The sequence below is a fragment of the Podarcis filfolensis genome, assembly GCF_964270895.1.
Source record: "Podarcis filfolensis genome assembly, chromosome: 6".
Taxonomy (NCBI): domain Eukaryota; kingdom Metazoa; phylum Chordata; class Lepidosauria; order Squamata; family Lacertidae; genus Podarcis; species Podarcis filfolensis.
Genome location: NC_139609.1, coordinates 29,199,717 through 29,220,740, shown reverse-complemented (window position 1 = coordinate 29,220,740; position 21,024 = coordinate 29,199,717). Strand labels below are relative to the sequence as shown.

Below are 21,024 nucleotides of genomic sequence, written 5' to 3'. Positions count from 1 at the left end.
TAGTTTTGGCCTACCTAAGATGAGTCCATAAATATGAAAGGCTGTGCTGGTTTTCTTTATGGGTATTTTATTTACACAATTTTATTTGCTGAAATTGGGCAACATCATTGCGCCATGAATCACTGCATAACATCGTTCCTTTGCGGCATGGGATCTGGTAGTGTAGACCCAGGGGATCTTATTGAAAGAAGTCATTGCCAAAGGAGACAGAAGTGGCATTGAAAAATAATGGCACTAAATTACTTTAAACAAATTGATTTTTCGTGCAGCTTGCTGGCAGATCTGATTTAAAAAAAATCACTTGAACTGTAACAAAACAGCATCTTTTTTTGATGGAAAATTTCAAAACTGAATTCAAAACAGCTTTATCTAAAATGCAGATTGAACTATTAAGAGTAACATAGCAAGCTTTCTTTTATCAGTTCTGATCCTTATTAGTCCATCTATCTCAGGGTTGTCTACACGAGGGGTGAGGAAGCTATGGTCTTCCAGGTGTTGTTGGTCCATCATTCTTTTTAAATGTAATAATATTTTATTCTCTTTTTTTCCATATAGAAAGTTACATTTGTAAGTCAAAAATTAAATTCCAATTCAACAAAACTAGTGACTTCCCGCTCACCTGACATCGGTGTTTATAGCTCAAATTGCATGCAATTGTGTTTTAAGGTTCTTTCTTATCTAATTTCATCCTCTCTAATATGTTTCTTACACATCAAACCCCGCTTTAGACTTTGCATAAGGAAAATACTTTTTATATAGGCTATCATCATTATTGGGGACGCGGGTGGCGCTGTGGATTAAACCACAGAGCCTAGGACTTGCCGATCAGAAGATCAGCAAGTTCGAATTCCCGTGACGGGGTGAGCTCCGGTTGCTCGGTCCCTGCTCCTGCCCACCTAGCAGTTCGAAAGCATGTCAAAGTGCAAGTAGATAAATAGGTACCACTCTGGCGGGAAGGTAAATGGCTTTTCCGTGCGCTGCTCTGTTTCACCAGAAGCGGCTTAGTCATGCTGGCCACATGACCCGGAAACTGTACGCTAGCTCCCTCGGCCAATAAAGCGAGATGAGCGCCGCAACCCCAGAGTCGTCCGTGACTGGACCTAATGGTCAGGGGTCCCTTTACCTTTTATCATCATTATCATCAGCTCAGGGCTGATGGGAGTTAGAGTCCAATAACATCTAGGAGGGGGCATAGGTTCCCTATCTCTGGAAGCAGCTCCCCACTACTTCTGAGAGATGTCTTTCCTAGTTCTACCAGGATATGTCAGTTTGAACCTGGGGGGCTTTTACAAAGCATGTGTTCTATTGCTGAGCTTGGTGATTATGTGCGTGAATCCACATTAGAATTGCATCGCAGCGGTGCTGACATTAAGATGTATTGTACAAAGACCCCAGAAAGAGCCTACACAAAGCAGATGACCATTTAGCAGTTAAGGCAACATATCGCAATACAAAATGTCTTTCAGGGGAGTTCAAGGGCTTTCTCCACCCCCATTTCCCTTGCAATTTCACATGAATGTTTATAAATAAAAAGAGGAATGAAAGTCCATTTGGCAGTCATTTGATTTTTCTCCAGTTTAATAGGCTTTTAAAATTTGCCCATTCATCATGTTAGGTTTCTTTTCTCATCAGGCTTCTCCCCACCACCACCACCCCCGGCCCTAATTCAGTTTGCTCATCTTAGGAGAAGAATCACATTTAAGTATTTAGATTAAATGTATCTGTCTTGCCGTAGCTGGTCACTTCTCTTACAGCATCTAGTACCTTTCGAGCTAAGAGCAGCAATAGCCAGCCAAGGGGTTATAAATAAGAAAAGGCAAACCAGTGGTGACTAGGGCGCTCTGAACCCATTACCCTGCCACAATTCTCTGTCCGCAAGTCAAAGCTAATCTAGCAGTGAAAAATACATGCAATGCAACAAAATTATAGCTGCAGTCAGGAAATGGGCGTGAGGAGTCCACCGCCTGCCACTGTCTATAGTCGATCCTCTGTGGCAGTCTCTTCAAAAGATGGAGAACTGTAGAGTGGGACAGTATATTCTCCAAGTGTCCTGATTTCCCAGGGACAGCCCCGGAATTACAGAAGCCATCCCAGTTTCATTTAAAAAAAAAAAAAGTTTTATTAAGCAATTTCAACATAACAAATTATCAAACCATATAATCACATACATTATTCCCCCCCTTTCCCCCCTTCCATCCCTCCCTCCCCCCCCAACCAGGGACTTCCCTCAGCTCCTCTCTCTGATTTCTCTGCACATATTATTCTCCGCATGTTATAAAATTATACATATCCTTGCCTTATCTATCTATCATGTTATCAACCAATAAATTTGTGTATGCTTATTCAAAACCTGCCAAGGAGTCCGGTTCATTTTGTTGTCCTTTTAGATAATTTGTAAAAAGTTCCCATTCTTCCTTAAAGTCACAATTGTCCTTGAAGTCCTAGTTTCTACTGAAGATAAAATACCTTCACCAAATGAAGGAAATTGTGAGCCCTTCTTAAAATTTTGAAGGAAAACGTCGCCGATCCACTTAATTTTTTTTCATTTCCATAATTTGGCTGCCAGCAAATTTTTTTTAGGAAACATGTGGAGTGTTGATTCCTTTATTGTAAATGGATCCTTACCCTGTCTCCTCAGAAGTAAGTCTCGCTGTATGGAGGAGCTTACTCCCAGGTAACTGCGTAAAGTCTGGGCAGCCTTACACTGCAATCCTAGGCATTTTTACTCACAACTGAGTTCAATGGAATTTACTGTCTGGTATGTTCCTGATTATTCTCACAGTTCCTGTTGTTGTTGTTGTTGTTGTTGTTGTTGTATCTTGCCCCCCCATAGGGATTCAAGGCAGCTTACAGATAAAATATTATTTCATTCCATTTATCTGTGGAAGGTGTTGTACATGTTCCCTTCCCTTGCACATTTCTTCTGAAAAACAATCCTGTGAGGTAGGTGAGGTGGAGAGGTTGTCATTGGCTCAAGGTGACAGATGCAGATATGACATCTGTGTGTGCAGTGAGATCAAACGTGAGAGAATCTTCCTGATGTAGAATAGAATGTCCCTATATTTCACTGGAGAAACGTTGGAGGGGATTGAACAGTTGCCACACAGGGAAAGAAGCCTGAACTCTTTCGCAAGCCTCGTCTTTGGGGCCATGGCACTGCAAAAGGAAGGGAAGAAACCGCTTTGTGAACAGTAATGCACTGTGGGGTGATCATGTGCCCTACTTCCACAGAGAGCAGCCTTCTATTTGAAGGGCTGTCAGCAGTCTATGTCTGGTTTGAAGATAAAGAAGCACATGAAGGGACAGAAGGGGGCCTTGAACTTCTCCGTCAACAGCTAGCACCTCAACAGCAGATGACCTGGTTATCATCTTCTCTGTAGTGAGATGTATTGTATTTAAATTATAGCAATTGTTTTTAAATGTGCACCCATACGCATGCACTGGTATGTGCAGTGCTGGATTTACGTATAAGCTAAACAAGCTATAGCTTAGGGCCCCACTCTCTTGAGGGCCACCCAAAAAATTAAAGGGGAAAAAACTGGATGTACATTTCCAAAATATAAGATAAAAAACAAATAAAATAAAACCTACATACAGCAACAGTGTTTTATGTTGTGTAGGTTCCTATGATAGGGACACGGGTGGTGCTGTGGGTTAAACCACAGAGCCTAGGGCTTGCCGATCAGAAGGCCAGCGGTTCAAATCCCCGCGACAGAGTGAGCTCCCATTGCTCGGTCCCTGCTCCTGCCAACCTAGCAGTTCGAAAGCACATCAAAGTGCAAGTAGATAAATAGGTACCACTCCAGCGGGAAGGTAAACGGCATTTCCGTGCACTGCTCTGGTTCACCAGGAGCGGCTTAGTCATGCTGGCCACATGACCCGGAAGCTGTACGCTGGCTCCCTCGGCCAATAAAGCGAGATGAGCGCCGCAACCCCAGAGTCGTCCGTGACTGGACCTGATGGTCAGGGGTCCCTTTACCTTTACCTAGGTTCCTATGATGTAAGCAATGAGCCCCACTTGCTAGCCTGCTCCCTAAAATATTACTGGTTTGCTCATTTTTATATATAGGGTGCCTACATTCTGCATGTGCAAATGGCTTTAGATACCTATTAGGTCCCTAAATTACCATATAGCATATATTCAACACAAAAAACAGTGAGAATTTGTTGTTGACAAAGGACAGCTGGACATATAAAGGGCCCCATTACCTTCAGTAGCTTAGGGCCTCATCAAACCTAAATCCAGCCCTGGGTATGTGCCTATTTTATGAGAAATAGGGTCCTCATTTGTGGTGTGCATCTTGTCTTTTGGGGTGACAATGCACAATAGGCTCGCTAGCTGGCTACAACTTGATTGCTTAAAAATCCTGCAATTACATTTCGGGGTGTAAAAAGGCTTTGTTTTGTGCTCTGCCCTGTGTTCTTTGCATGCAGAGCTGTTTCTCTTCTGCTGCAGCTCACCTTCTGCCAAAAACTATGTTCTTCATCCCACTACCTGTTGCGAAAAAATTACATATCTTATATAACTTTTGTGATTAATTGCACAGTCATGTTGTCATAATGTTATCCCGCCTCATTCATTTCAGCGCAAAGGAAATGCAATGCAAACGAGGGACAGGAATGCAATTGATTATGAATCACTTGTGGACTGAAAGCAGCAACAACTTCTATCAGCTGGGTTAATTTTGGACATGGGTTAAGCAAATACCATCAATTTGGATGGAATTCTGTGACACCCCTGTTTCCAGTATCATCCTATGCATGTCTGCTTAGAACTAAGCTCCACTGAGTTCAATGGGAGTTCCTCCAAGGTGAATATAAGACTGCAGTTGCAGCAGCTCAGATCCTGTTGTAGGAAATGTGGCAGGAATTGGCGGTGGGGGGAAGGCTGGTCACCAATATGGATCTTGACATCTTGTGAAAACACCGCCTGCTGCAGCGGAACGGTAGAATCCAGTTTCACAGAAAAGGAGGTAAGCATTCAAAACAAGATAAGCAGAAGTGTCAGGGGACTTTTTGACCCTATCATACCCCTAGATTAAGATCCCAAATCTAAATTGGCTCATTTTTGTTTCGGCTCTGCTGCGGAGGCCTTTTATCCAACCACATAATTAAGAATTTATCACAACCACTTGTGTCAAATCAAGCAAACTCCTGTGTGTAGTTTTTGGCTTCCATATCAAAGGGCATGCAGCACTCGAGGGATTGTTTTTTCTAGCCAGATGGGTCATGTGTTTTTTTCTTTCTTTCTCCGGTGACTTTTTCCTCTGATAACCTAAGGCTGACATGCTGAAATGCCCTGTGCTGGGGCTGAGATACAGAGACTTCGGAGTGGCGTGTGATAACTTGCCAACTCTTTTCCTTTGAGCTGCGCGGCCTTGTTTAGGACATGTAAAACCACTTCTGTGTCATTTTGAAACTATGTAAATTCCTTTCCTTTGGAACAACAACCCCAACACTTAAAAAGAGAAAAGAGAAGAAAAGATTGCTGGATAAATTCATAGCTGAAGGAGAACCATAAGAACAAAGTAATTTGTCTCCCACCATCTACATCAGCGATAGAGAACATGTGACCCTTCAGATATTGGTGGACTTCCCTGAAGGAAGACTTCTGGAGAGAAAACAGCAGTTTCAGAAGGGGGAGTCTAGCGTGGGCAATGGCTGAGCAACAGCGACATCTTTCAAACAGTAACGGCTATTGTCAAACCAAGTATTATTAAATAACCAGCCTGAAAGTAAATATTCCTTCAGGGAGGAAGAGCAGGACACAAATTTAATAAATGTATTGTATTACATATTAGCTTTAATAAATTATCACATATTTTGTTTGGAACAAGTCTCCAGGTCTGTGCATCCAGTGTCTGTATCCCACAACCAGGTGCAGAAAAAAGTGGTTAAGAGACAAGTTGGAATTAATGGGAGTCGCAGAAAAGGCTTAGGCAAAAATTTAATTGTACTGGGGAATCCTACAGAATTTTATACAGAGTTGCAGAAGCAAAGAACCCATGCCCAAAATCCATGCATGAAGAGTAATGTGTAGTCTGGCCCTAAACCACTACTTTGCACTATTGCTCATCGCTGGCTGAAGTGTTTATTAATCCAAAGTCTTCCACATCCAACTTCACCACTCCACCTTGCTGTATCTTATAAAAGGGATCATATAGACTTTGTGAAGTTAGTAAATCACTGAGTGTATCCCATTGATGGTTCTGATAACAATGAAAGTGGAAGCAAAACCATTATCTGAAGGCAATCATTACTTTGCTAGCTTTCAGTGCTACGATTGTTAGAAATGGGTGTTCCAGGTATCTTCTATGGGCGCACTGTTGCTTACTTCCATGGCCTTTTATTGATCACAGTACAGCTGCATCACGAGCGTTCCCATAAAGAAGAACTAATTAACTTTAGAAAATATAAGAATAGCTTGCGCCATCAAGAAATGGGATTAATACGATCATTGTGGGCTCATTTCTTATGGGTTACAAAAAATGCCTTCCATTCCATAATAGGATCACGCACCCATAAAAAGAAGCTCTACAAATAATCCAGCATCTCGAAACCATTGCTCCCATGAATGCATAAATATGACTGAAGTGTCTGAAGAGTCATAGCACAAGTTCCTGGTTATCGCTACAATCCAGCCCTTTCTTTTAATGAGCACTCAGTTCACCCACAAATTAAAAAGAAACAAAGAAAGAGATGAGCATGGCAGCAATTGCGAAAAGGAAAAGAGGCAACCATTTGTTCCTCTAGTTCTTAAGTTAATTTGTAATACTACATCAGTAAGTTATATTTACTTGATCTAGTGGATCTTGTGCTGACCTCTATGTTTGGTAGATACAGCAAAAAACACATTTCCTTTTGTTTAAATTACTGACCTTATGCAGGCATTAAATTTTTTAGCGTGACATTTGAAGTTATACGCTCAGAATTAATGTCATCTTGAATATTGCACGAGAAAAGTAGGATATCAAAATGCAACAATGATTCCATTGTTAATGCACAGTGTTTTCAATACCAGCTCTAAACTACACATGATTGCAAAACGCTTCAGAGCCAGGAAAATTCTACATTGAAGGTAAAATGCCATAATTTTTTAAAGCTTTAAATTGCATTGTTTAAAAGCTACAACTGCAAATCAAAATCAAGGTTGTCTATGAAATCATGACCTTAACTAGCTGCATTCACCGTAGCTTAAAACTTCATAAAAAAAAGTACCATACAAGAATTTCTTGAGTTCAGGAGTTGTTGGGGTTTTTTAGTGGATGAGGAAAAGAATGAGCATCTTCTAAGTATCTAATCCTGTATGAATATAATTGCTTTACAACCTGATCTATGACCTAGCTAAGCTCAAGCACTGATTTATGCTGATGTAGTCTCATTCTTGTCAACAAGTTTACAGTTAAACTTAACGGGGTGGGCCCAGTTCAGAAAAAAATAACTGCCTTTGAACCAAATTAATCCCATGTGCTTCGATGAGATGAAATCAACCAGCTTTGCCTCAACTGAAGTATAGATCAGATGGCAAACAATCTGACTGCTTTTTCTTACTCTCATTCATTCTTCACCCTGGCCTCTCTATTCCTTTCTCATTTCTGTCCACTCACGGCCTTTCTTGCTCTTGACATTTCAACTGTAAGCTCCTTGGGACAGCAACATCTGCATTTTTAAATGATTACCTTCTTTATTTTTTAAAAATAAAAATTAAGTCAAACCAATCAATACAAAGGAGCTTCTGTATTTTTGATCATTTTATTTTGTGCCATGTGTTGTGTTATATACACTAAATTATAGGACACCATGAATCAAAATCGGAAACTGATTGTGGTTGGCACTGTTCCCATTGCTCTGATAGGCCCTCAAACTATGCTGATTTTGACTCCACTGTAGGGGGCATTTTGATTTACCACAATACCCTAGTATTTACCAACCATCAACCCATTTCAAAATCTGAAAAACTCAGGGGCATACCTACCCCTACCTTTCAGAAAAAGCCAATTCAAACCCAGTCAGGCACCATTCTCTTCCACCGCTACTCAAAAAACCCTAAACAGACACACCCTGGGGGAAATGGGGTTGTGAGTTTGGGGAGTGGTGGTGGTTAGGCTGTATGCCTGAGTTCCTTCCGATTCCTGGATCCCACAAGGATTTGATTGCTGGAAAAGCCAGACCAGCTTCTTGGTAGTGGCCTAAGCATGGGTTCTTGAGGTCACAAAGGAAGTGACTCCATATCAGAGTGTCAGAGGCGAGAGGTAGAAGGGCAGTTGTGTTACAGGGAGCCTCCCAAGATCTTGCGAAGCAGTTCTTCCTCAGGCAAGGAGGAAAGCCCCGCCTTCAGTGGGGAGGGGGTGCAAGGGCCAGGTGATGCTAGGAAGAGCCCTGTCACCGAGCCTGAGCAAACCGTAGAGGAGGGAAACAGAGCCCTTTGCCAGAGCCCACTCTGCACAGTAGGTTTCAGTGCAGAGAGGGTAGGAGAAGGATAGGGGTCACACAACTGTTATGCTGGGGGAGGTACAAGGATCGGCGACTCCCAGATTCTGCTAGCAACTGAGCAGACATGGATTTGCGATGCTCTGCATGGTAAAAAGTCTGTTTTAACAATAAAGCCTGGAAAAGACAGGTTGGAGTCTTGCCTGTTTGCTCTCGAGCAACCACAACAGCACTTGACACAGAGGACAAATGGGGACAAAGGCCAGTGCTATGTGAGTAAGCTAGAAGTTAGAAGCAGGCTGAAGTTTGTGAGGGAGAGACGTGCTTGATTTCTGCTGGAATCCAAGGCTGCAGCTGTCATGATCTGAGGTGTGAGCAGCAAGAGTTCAGGGCTGGCACGCCAAAACTGAGGTACAGGCAGTGGCGCAGGTAGCAGAGGCAGTCCAACTGGTGGGTCCATGGTCAGGAACAGAGGAGGTCAGTGCCCCACATTGGGAACCATGGCCTTATATAGACTTCCTGAGCTTGCCCCCAGCTGCAGAGCATCTCATCATGTGACTGTGCTTGCCGGCCTGCACCCGATTCCCCTAAGGCGAGCACGACCAGGCCCTGGTTCCTGCAAACCTCACACTGCTCATTAAAGCAGCTATGGGGGAAACAAGACCACCTTGGGGTGTTAACGCTGTGAGCCACTCCACCACATGCTCAGGTTGCGTTGTTGTTGTGTTGTTGTTTAGTTGTTTAGTTGTGTCCGACTCTTCGTGACCCCATGGACCAGAGCACGCCAGGCACTCCTGTCTTCCACTGCCTCCTGCAGTTTGGTCAAACTCATGCTGGTAGCTTCGAGAACACTGTCCAACCATCTCATCCTCTGTCGGCCCCTTCTCCTTGTGCCCTCCATCTTTCCCAACATCAGGGTCTTTTCCAGGGAGTCTCCTCTTCTCATGAGGTGGCCAAAGTATTGGAGCCTCGGCTTCAGGATCAGTCCTTCCAGTGAGCACTCAGGGCTGATTTCCTTAAGAATGGAGAGGTTTGATCTTCTTGCAGTCCATGGGACTCTCAAGAGTCTCCTCCAGCACCATAATTCAAAACAGGTTGCGTTAGATGTAAATAAACCATATATCCTAAAAACATCTCGGTCTCCACTGTCGCTCATTCCAAGGAAGCCAAATCTTGGGTAAGCGCCCTGGAATCTCACACGGTTCAGAGATGTGCGACAACCGCATACCAAATCCACACGCAAAACCCACAACATCGCATGCACCCAAAATTAAAGTGGGTAGCACTCCCCAGTGCCCCACTACCACCTTGATATTTACCAGATAGCAACAAGACCCCTTTCTTCCCCACCAGCTTCCTTTCTTAACAACAAAAGTCAGCCTGACAAGGCATGCTGGAAAGCAAAGCAGCAGTACTGGCTGCCTTGCCTTCTGGGTACCACACTGGTGACACCAATTGTACAGTGAAGCTATATCAGGGCCTTTGTGAGAAATTCAAATGGTTCTCTCCAATGTCAAGTGCTTGGAATAGTGACAGGAGAGACCATCACCACTGGGCTTGACAGCTATCCAAGGACCCCACTATCTGTGTTCAGAACCATTGTTCCCATCCAAATGAAAATTTCCATGGAAAAGCAATATTTTCACTTAATATGCACGTGCCTCAATATATTTTCTCTCACAATATGCATTTCTAGACCTAGTTTCTCTCTCCAAATAAGCAATTTAAAATTTATTTCGTATGTATGTGTGTTTTAGCCAAGAACTGTGTCGGAACATTCAGGAATTTGCAAAAGATCAACTTCTTCAAGCATTTCTGAGCAGAGGCAGCCTAACTAAACAGAAATTATATCATTCAGTTACGCTGTTAAGCCAGCTTCTTTTATTAATTTCCTTTAAACCTGGTAAGTAAAAACTAACAAGTCTGTGTCGTTTTAGCTCCACAGTAATTGGCACACATTTTAAAAAAACACACACACCACTTTCTGAACCTTTTTTTAAGCAAAGTTCACATTTTGACTTAATCCACAAAAGCTCAAACTATGAAAAAATTATAGTGCCCTTCATTTTATTTTATTTTTGATGTAACTTTCATAACTACACATGCGACCTCTATCACAACCCCCCCATCTAAGTTCTACAATCTGCAAGCTATAGCCTCAGTCTGTTTTGCGGTGACTCATTTTTTTTTAATTTTAAAGATGCATTATCTCTAGCTAGTAAATTAACAGCAGCCTATAGTGCACACACTGTCATCCATCTGCTTAAGGCTTCTTGTCATATGACACCAGCCTTGTATCTATAGATTTCATGCGGTATTCAAAAGCGATCAACCCTGCCTTCGAGATAGCCCACCTTCTGGCTCCAGGCTAGAAAAGTGACTCTCTATTTCCAAGTCTAATGACTGCAGAGGTAACAGAAGTTTTCCTTCTCCCCCATTAAGGGTCTGGCATCTCAGAAGGTGGGGGGGGGGACAGACTCTAATTAAAATTGCTAGATTATTTATTTTTTTAAGGAAACCAAACTAATTGGCTCTTACCCGCTGTTACCAATCATAAGGGAGCAATGACACACCTTCCGTGTCCCCATCTGCATATCACTGGCCTTTACTGCAAGGAATTGATAAAAAAAAACCCCTACCATAACAAATTATTTCCAGTGAGCTAGCTGCGTAAGCCAGTTGCCACCATTTTGTTTCCTACTCTTGACATTTTATTACAGGTGGCATGACCAAGGATGGAAACACAGGTTTGAGCTATGTACATGGAGATCAAAACTACATCCCCAGTGGCTTCCATTGATCTGTGTGGCAGGGAAGTAAATAGGCTGCAACCTGGGACACAGGCATCAGAGAGGGAACAGGAACATGCTGGACAGTTGTTGTGATGAATTAGATCAGAGGTGGTAAATCTGAGACCCTCCAGAAGTTATTGGAACTCTATCTTCCATCAGCTTCCAGTCTGCATGACCAAAGGTGATGGAGGATGCGAGTTGCCATCCAGCAGCATCTAGAGAGCCACAGGTTCCCTATCTCTGAATTAAGTGAAGACTTTGAGCCTACCTGGCTCACTCTCCTCCAAAACAAGTGTGATGACAACCACAGGAAAGCCTATGAACCCTCTATGTGGGGCTATCATTCACCATGAAATGATTTTGTATGGGGGCTTCATAATGTCACCACTGCATCTAGTGGAGCACTGCGCACTGTTATGTTATACCTCTGTACCATTGCAGTAACTACAAAGTAACTTTATGAAGTCAGAGTTACACAGACCCCAAGTCTTGAGTGAAAGTTCCACATAATGCCCAGTAAAGCTCCATACACACCAATGGTGCTGCTGTATAAATAAAGGGTATATAAATACACTATATAAACAAAGTGGTACTCGATTTCCTGCATCAGCAGAGAGTTGGACTATGTTACTTTTGAGGTCCCTTCCAGCTTTATGATTCAATGATTCGCCATCATCACATGCAGCAATTATAATCAAAACTCATCAAGATTCTAATCTCTTGAGCAACACTAACTAATAGCATCACATCTTCTGCTTTAGGTAGCTGTTTACAAGCACTATATAACAGCAAACATAAAGCTCAGGTGCTAAAGAACTTCTGCAAATTATGAACTGCTCTAGTTTAGTCTAGTCTCTCTGGTATGCACTCTTGGAATCTTGACAGGCCTAGAGCCAGACCAGACATGATGCTCATCAAGTAACTTCATAGGATCCTAGAAACAGAATTGTTGAGTTGGAAGGGATCTTCTAGTCCAACTTGTGTCTTTCTTTCTTTCTTTCTTTCTTTCTTTCTTTCTTTCTTTCTTTCCCAAATAGCAGCTGTGGGGAAGGGAGAAATCTTGGTCAGCACTGGAGTATGAGGGGAGACATGTTTAAGCCTTTGTCTTCAGATGCTGGACAACAGACCCTTTCCTTCTTCTCTTTGACTCTTTCTCCTTTACTGTGGTTAGTCTCCTCCTCAGAGAGTCCCATCTCATCCTTGTCTACAAGCTGAAAGACCCAAATTAGGTTCCTCTGGTAGCAGCCTATGGCCTGGTTTGTGCCACATGGTAAGCTAAACTATGGCTTATTGAGGCCAAGTAAACATGTGGGCTCCTGCAGAGTTGCTCACAGCTGCTATCCCCGGTCCTTTTTGCTCTCAAAATTCACGGAGCTAAACCAAGGATCGGCTTAATGTGTCATTCAAACTGGGACTCATGGTTAAGCTCTCTCTTCACCAGCTATGAGCTACAGCCAAGGTTTGTTATTGTCTACAGCTTGAGGTTAGTAAGGAGACAGCTTAACCACAAACCCAGGTCTGGATGAGACATTAAGCCAAACCTTGCTTTAACTCAATGTGGTTTGATGGTAAAAAGGCCCAAGGAGGATCAAAGTATGCTCCTCTCCATGAGTGTGCATGTTCACGTGGTCCCAATAAGCCATAGCTTGACTCACCATGTTATGCAAACCAGGCCTATGAATAGCCGGTGCCCAATCTGATCTCTTAGAAGAGTTCCTTAACTCTCCAAAGTTGCATGTCCAGACATTTATTTAGCTTTCCAATCTGACAAGACTACAGCAGTCTTCCTTCCTGATCTTGAGAACAAAAGAGATGGCTTTCCAATGGTTTCATTAGGCAATACTCCTCATATTTTGCATCACCAAAATCATAACTGACTCTCCCCTCAGAAGACAGCTCCAATGAATTGTAAGCACTTAATGCCTCGGCTCTAACAAGATTCAGAGGGGAAATGGCTATCTTCTGCTGATCTAGAGTATCAACTGTCTGAATGGCTATCAGAAACAGCTGCATTTCCTCCTTAAACCTTTTCCAGCCCTCAGCCCCGTTATCTTAGACATTCAAGAATGAGAAGACCTTTAAATAGTTCATAATAATATATTGTTTCCACAACATCTGTTTACTTTGGTCCATAGTCTATGCGCAAGTTTCACTCCTAATTCAGCAGACTTGCTATGTTGCATTTTCGTATCACAATGACAGCTCTGCTATTAAAACAAACACCAAGTAATGTCATTAAGTAACTCCATTAATCATAATCAAAAACTATCAAGTCCATGTCTTAGATCCAACTGTCACACACAGCAAGTGTTAGGGCTCACCATGTCTTAGGGCAGGGGTGGGGAACTTCGGTCCACAGGCCAGAGGCAACTCACTGCTAAAGTTTATATGCTCGTCTGGGTTCCTCTACCAGCTGTTCAACAGGGAGGGTGAAAGGCTTTGTTGTTGCACAGTGGTTGCAATTGCATATCCTTCTTCTGCAAGGAGACCTGCTGCAAGATAAACTTATATGTCCAAACATTTAATAAAGTTGTGGCCTGCTATTTACCGCTCAAATGCTGTGAGTTGGCACTATGTCTTCATCCTCACTGCCCAATAATTAAGAGCGGGTCACTGAGAGCACAAATCCTCACTAAAATGGCCGCTTATGCATCACCAGAAAAGAGGAAATGTATCACACACACACAAATGAGAGCAAAAGTAGTCATAGATTTGAATAACATCTGCATGCATTGGAGATGGCCAGTTGGACTACTATCCAGATGCTAACTGTTGACGGGCAACTTCAAGGCTTCCACTCTCTGTTTTCCTTGTTTTTTTCTCCCTCTTTTAACCAGACTTGGACCAGGCAGTCCTTCAGGCAGAAGACTCCTGAAAATAAAGGGCTGTGCTCTGAAAGTTCATCTAATAGAGGACAGCCCTCTGTACAGCAAAACGCCTGGCCACATTACTTCCCAAGCTTGGTACTGCAGGAGAGATCGTGTCCTCCCTAAAAGATGGCACGTGTTGCGATGACACCTGGAGACTGACCTCCTGGGTTGTGGGTGGGTTGGATTGGTTTGCCACAACACCCGATTGGTAGATCCCTCAATGTTGGGTTCAATCTGACCAATGGGGCACAGTCCAAACAGATCGAGGGACCCAGAGCTTCCTCTTTCGGCTTGTGCATTCGGAACACCCGCCCACCTCTACCTAATTTTAAGGATTTGCGCGATTGACCTTGCTATGCCATCGTGTGTTGTCTGTCGTTGGGACAGGGGCACAGTAGGAATTTCCCCACTTGGCTGATTGGTTGTTGCCATTTGGATTTCACCTGCTGTGTAGCAAATCACCACAACTTATAAGGCTGTGGATAGGCACTGGTTCAAGTGATAGGGATGGGGGAGCAGTCTTGCCACCCCTATGTGAAGGGTATTCCGTTAAAGGAATCCAGGGACTCAACTGGTTTGGTCAACCCCTGAGAGGGGGTTGTGCCCATACCTGAGTCCAGGGGGGCATTTGGGTGGTGAACAGAGTCTGTCCTCAGCTTTTCACCTTCCCGGGGGGAGGTCTCTGGGTCTGAACATGCAAAAGCAAATGATATAACTATCAATGCCTGAAAGTGGAAGAGGAAGGGGAAAGGAAGTGGGGTGGTTTCAAAGGGTGAAAGAAATGGAAGTGAGATTGTGACGATAGAGTTACATACCCTCCGACATTTCTCTGATGAAAATAGGGACATCTTATTATTATTATTATTATTATTATTATTATTATTATTATTACCACCCACCCATCTGACTGGGTTGCCCCAGCCACTCTAGGTGGCTTCCAGCTTATATCAAAACATAACAAAACATAAAATATTTTTTAAAAATGCCTATATAGGGCTGTCTTCAGTTGTCTTCTAAAGGTTGTATAGTTACTTATCTCCTTGGCTCTGGGGTTGCATAATTCCATACCCTCCAACATTTCTCTGAGGAAAATAGGTATGTCCTAAGGAAAAGTGGGACATTCCAGGATCAAATCAGAAACTGGGATGGCGTCTGTAAATCCAGGACTGTCCCTGGAAAATAGGGGCACTTGGAGGGTCTGAAGTTATCCTCACCTGAGAAGCAGAGAGAAGGCCCTGAAAAGATGTGGGATAACATCCTACCCCACTCTGAGCACTGACAAGGAATAGGTGGGCCCTCATCTGTATTGTTCCTAATCACCACAGATAACATGTATTATATATTAGCCTGCTGAAGATGTTTGAATTTTAAAGCAGAATAATAACAACAGAGACCCATCAGCTCAGTCATTAGCACTTTTGCTTTCTAGTTGAAGGTGAAAGGCTGACTTTACAAAAAAAAAACAAAGTTTCGCTCTCTCTCTCTCTTTTTTACAGGAACACCTGTCTCATCAGCAGGACCACTCTGAAGGGAAGGGCCTCCAGGCACCTCAGTCCCATGATTCTCCATGCCTCATTCTTCATCCACGCTGCTAGTAATGTACCATCACTGGCACAGTTACACCTGAACACTCTGGTGCTGCCAAACACCTGGCTTGATTTTCCACTGTCCAAATGAAAAATAAGCATAATCTGCTATTTTGAGGATACAGCAAATGAGGGAGTTCGTGACAAATTGTGTTAGTTTATGCAGAATAGTGATAATAAGATACAAATGAGGATTTTCGTTGTTGTTGCTTAATGAATAATACTAATCACATTTTCAATAAATGTGGTGCCCTTCTCATTAGAGAGAATGCATAAAACCAGCTTAATTTATTTGCGACTAGTTATACATAGTTTAAATATTTGCTAAAGGTTTTCTCTTTTTTATTTATTTTTTTAAAAAAGGAAAATAAAGCTTTCTGCAAAAGCAGCCATAATTGTTCAGAGCAGGCTACGATTGTAACTTTTCGTGTTCCTTTTCATTTTGCAGCATATGATCTATACCCCCAGCTTCTCAAGATGCTAGAGAAAGGATATTATTGATTTACATGCTAATTCTCCAACTGTTACTAATTTTCTTGATTCCAGCTTCCAAAGTTGCACTACCGACATTCATCACTGTAGTACACTAGAGGGGCTGAGCATCCTTTCCAATAAATTACAAGAACTATGACTAATTATAGTGATATTAACTATGCAAAGTAACTTGTGCCTTGAAATGGAGATGTTTATCATTTCAAATTATGCCTTTGACTCCTGATGGCCTCAGAAATGGCAGCCTTCCCATTTAAAAAAAATAAAAAATATTACGGGCTTTGAACATGCCAGGAGCTTGGATGGGTTCGCACAATAAATAAGAAATGATGGCTTTTTTCAATGGCTACTAGCCATTGGAGGCAATGTGCCTCTGAATACCAGCTGTTGGGAATCACAAATGGGAAGGATACTGATGCACAGATCCTGCTCTGGGAATCTGATTGGCCACTGTGAGGACAGCGCATTGGTGGAGATGGGCCATTGGCCTGATCCAGGAGGACCCTTCTTATATTATTTCATGTGGCCATTCAGCCCCTCATCCACTCACTCATGGAAGAAGAAGAAGAAGAGTTTGGATTTGATATCCTGCTTTAGACTCCCGAAGGAGTCTCAAAGCGGCTAACCATCTCCTTTCCCTTCCTCCCCCACAACAAACACTCTGTGAGGTGAGTGAGGCTGAGAGACTTCAGAGAAGTGTGACTGGCCCAAGGTCACCCAGCAGCTGCATGTGGAGGAGCGGAGACGCGAACCCGGTTCCCCAGATTACAAGACTACCGCTCTTAACCACTACACCACACTGGCTCTCAACACCACACTGGATACAGGCTTGTGGCCTTGGACTGTTTCACCTTACCACATTATATCCCACTTTATCAAGATGATAAAGAGTATTAGAGTACCAAACTAGATGTGATGTTAAATATGTCATTGTATTTAATGTGACTATTCCTCCTCCTTTTCTATTTTTTTAATTGGTTTTCAAATAGATAAACATACAACCTAAAACAGTACAAAGTCCAAATATCAAGATTACTCTGAATCTCCTGACTTCCCCACATCCCTTCCATGGGTCCTTTTGATTCTACTTTCAACTGCATATCAGTACTTCTCCAATTTTTCATTTTCCTAAGTTATCTATATGTTTTATTACATTACAAGTGTATTTAAAATCCTGCTAATGTTTTGACCTGTTTGACAATGATTTTGTATATACATTATGAACATTTTCCATTCTTTTTTAAATTTCTTGTCTTCTTGATTCCTCAGCTTCCCAGTTATACGGTAATTTTGCCATTCCGGCATAATCCATCAACTTGGTTTGCCATTCTTCTCTGGCCGGGGCTGTCTCTTCCTTCCATCTCTTCCTTCCATCCGAGTGGCCGTTGTAGCATACAGTTTCCTCTGGTCCTTTGGAATCTTGGTACCTATAATTCCTAATTAAAAAAAATTCTGGTTTTTTAACAAAAGTTATTTTAAACATTTTTTCCATTTCATTATATATCATTCCCCCCCTTTTTTTTAGTTATATTACAGGTCCACCACATATGATAAAAGGTACCTTCTTTTTCTTTACTTTTCCAGCATATATTAGTAGTTGTTCTATACATTTTTGCTAGTTTTACCACGGTCAAATATCACCCGTACATCATTTTCATATAATTTTCTTTCAATAAAGAACATGCCGTAAATTTCAGATCTGTTTTCCATAGCCTCTCCCAGTCTGTCATTTGTATATTATGTCCCATATCTTTGGCCCATTGTATCATCGCAGATTTGACCTGTTCATCTTTGGTATCCCATTCCAGGAGCAAATTATACATTTTCAACAATAATTTAATATTATCTTCAAAGATCTCTCTTTGAAATCTTGATTTTCCTCCTCCCTTTCTAGATAGCACTTGTCTGGAGGGGGGGAATAAGAACATATGAAGAATCCACTGGATCAGGCCAGTGGCCCAATCAGTCCATTATCCTATTCTCACAGTGGCCAACCAGATGCTCATCGGATGCCCACAAGCAGGATGTGAATATAACAAAACTCTCACTTCCCACAGTTCCTAGTATCTGATATTAAAATCAGAATCAAGACCTCTGTATGTGGAAAGGAGTTCTACCCTCTGCCATGATTGTTCTGGACTCATCACACATTAAGTTCTCTATCCAGTCAGCTAAACTCACATTAACCCCACACTTCCATGAAAATCAGTCTTCAGCTTCTTACCTTTAGAAGGTAGCACCGCCATGGCCCTTCAGACCCTATGTGACGTTAACATATGAGAGAGCACTGGAGGTGAAATAGTTAAACAGGTTACCCAATCAGAACCCAGGGGGTGGAGTCAGAGGGACTATAAAACCAGCTCTGGGAGGGGCAAAGAGAGGAGATCGTTGGGGAGTTTGTTGGGAGTTGGGGAGTTGGTTGGAGTGGGAGAGAGTTGGGATAGAGTCTGTGGGTAGGTTGAGTTAGTGTAGCGAAATAAGCTGAGTCAGGAACAGTTATGGGCTAGGAAGACAAGTAAATATCAGAGAGGTGGTTTAGTGAAGGAGAGCAGGTAGCAGAAGTTATAGGTCTGGATAGGCAACCCATGAATGTAATTGACTGATACCGTTTATGAAACCACACGCTTGTTAAACTGCAATAAATAAACAGAAGTTTATGTTTCAATTTAACCCTGACTGGACTCAGTATTGTCCCAGGTAGGGCCTGGGTGGTGGCAGCGAGAAATAAAGTGGTGGCACAGGGATCAATAGACGGTGAAATTGTCCGGGGACCCTGTGTGATCGCCACAACCTAGACTGGAATATGGACACAAAGAGAGTTTTACCAAGATATCAAAAGCAGAAAACCTGGATACTGAAAACTCCTTAGAGCCCTGACAAAGTTATCCTGAGCAAACCTCGTGTCATGCTCTGCTTTAGAGGGACAAACCTTCAATACAGTGGTTCTCAGGAAACTGTAATGCAAAAATACGCTGTCAAAATGAAGGCAGCTTCCCATAGCATTATTTAGTGACACCAAAGATAATCTCTTTCTGGTTTGACTTCACAGTTTCGAAAGAGAGCTCAGACCTCTCCTTCTACCTAGTTTCCTTTCCTGGGTGGACAAGAACACACACTTTGCCTGATTGTTTCTAATTCCCATGGCAGCCAAATGTATTAAAGTTGTGGCAAAACCATCTTGCCACCCAGACTTATAAGTTAGCTCCCATTTGCAAAGGAGAATTGCACACGCGGCAGAAATGTCGCACTTCCAAAACAATTTAAGGCAAATAAATGACAGATGTGTCAATCTGCCCGTGGAAATGAGTGGATGAACTCAAAGCAAACTGATCAGAGGCACCTGCATCCTTCGCGCAGAAAAGAATTGCGCATTTGCCATGTGGTACTTGCCTACCGTTTCTATTTGTAATATTTTGGTTTCTACCAAAGAAAATAATATCACAAGTTACACATAAGATATTGTTCACATGAAGTCGTACCTCCAGTGTCATGACTCCCCTAGATTCAAAGGACTATATTGATCCTATGACAATTGTGTCTATCAGATGATGGCCATTTCATGAAGTCCCATTTATCATGGAGATACAGCATGCCATGTGGATGACATTGGCCCTGCACTCCCATCATCCAGCCCGGACAGAGATCCAGCTCTGAGGGCCTTCTGGCAGTTCCCTCAATGCAAGAAGTGAAGTTACAGGGAACCAGGCAGAGGGCCTTCTTGGTAGTGGCACCCGCCCTGTGGAACACCCTCCCATCAGATGTCAAGAAAATAAACAACATGAATCACATGTCAAGGTGAATATCTAGTTTCTTTGCCTCACTTACTTTTTAAGGTCTAATACCCCAAGGAAATCACTTAATAATGTGGTAAGTGAACATAAGCTTTTAGAAGGCACTGCATTCTTTCCTACAAATGCAAAGCAAAACACAGGATGGCTGTGTACTATCTTCAGTACCAGAGAAAGGGCGCAGAGACAGGGAACATGACCATGGCTTGCTTGCAGACTTTCCAGAGGTTCCAGAGACTTTCCATCTGGTTGACCATTGTGAGAATAGTACGTTGGACTAGATGGGCCTTTTGTCTGGCCCAGCAGTGCTTTTCATATCCACCTAACTACTGAAATACCATCACTAGATAATACTTTGTAATGTTGTAACCCGTAAATGAATGTTGATGGTATTACCGGAATCAAAGAGAGATTGTATTTCCCTTCCATATTTTCACCCTTTGAAACAGACTGCCTTGCAAAAGGTTAATCTCTTTCAGGGCTACCTGCCAACAAAACGTTTTATTTTTATTTTTCAGCCAGTTAACAAACTGGCTTTTAACAAATTACACATTTTTAAAAAATGTGAAATGTGTGTGTGTGTGTGTTTTTAATAATAATAATAAATCTGAAAGCCATTGGAGAAGTTAGGTTTTTCAAAAATGAAGGCCGTTTCCCATAGTTTAGAGAGTAGAAAGCAATCCTTTTTCTCCTCAGTCTCCTGATGAGGCTGATAGGGCATTTTCTCTGACTGGCTTCTGATTTCTAAGACAACATACGCTGACAGTAGGAGAGCTCAGCTCCACCAGTCAGCCAGTGTTCTTCCACCATGACTTTAAATTCTGTTTGTTAACACTGGCAGAGTCAAGAATTATGCCTGGCTTAGTGACAATCAGGGCTGAATGCCTTTTCATGAGGCACTGATATTGCCAATATCCATTTCTCTTGACCTCTTTTGCTGAATCAAAGACGCTTTGGGAGTCTAATATGACTATTCAAGAAACAATTCCATACAACAGTGGCATAGGTTATACCAAGGGGAGCCAACGTCATGTCATTGGACTCCAGTTCTATCAGCCAAACAGTC

General features: G+C 42.4%; 1 long non-coding RNA gene across 1 annotated transcript; it reads left to right on the top strand.

The window, feature by feature from the left end:
* The first annotated feature begins 8,683 nt into the window (after positions 1-8,683).
* Positions 8,684-16,661, top strand: LOC310764968. The gene is made up of 3 exons (XR_014549390.1): positions 8,684-8,702; positions 14,060-14,300; positions 15,589-16,661. It is a non-coding gene; the product is annotated as an uncharacterized lncRNA (long non-coding RNA).
* The last annotated feature ends 4,363 nt before the right edge of the window (positions 16,662-21,024 follow it).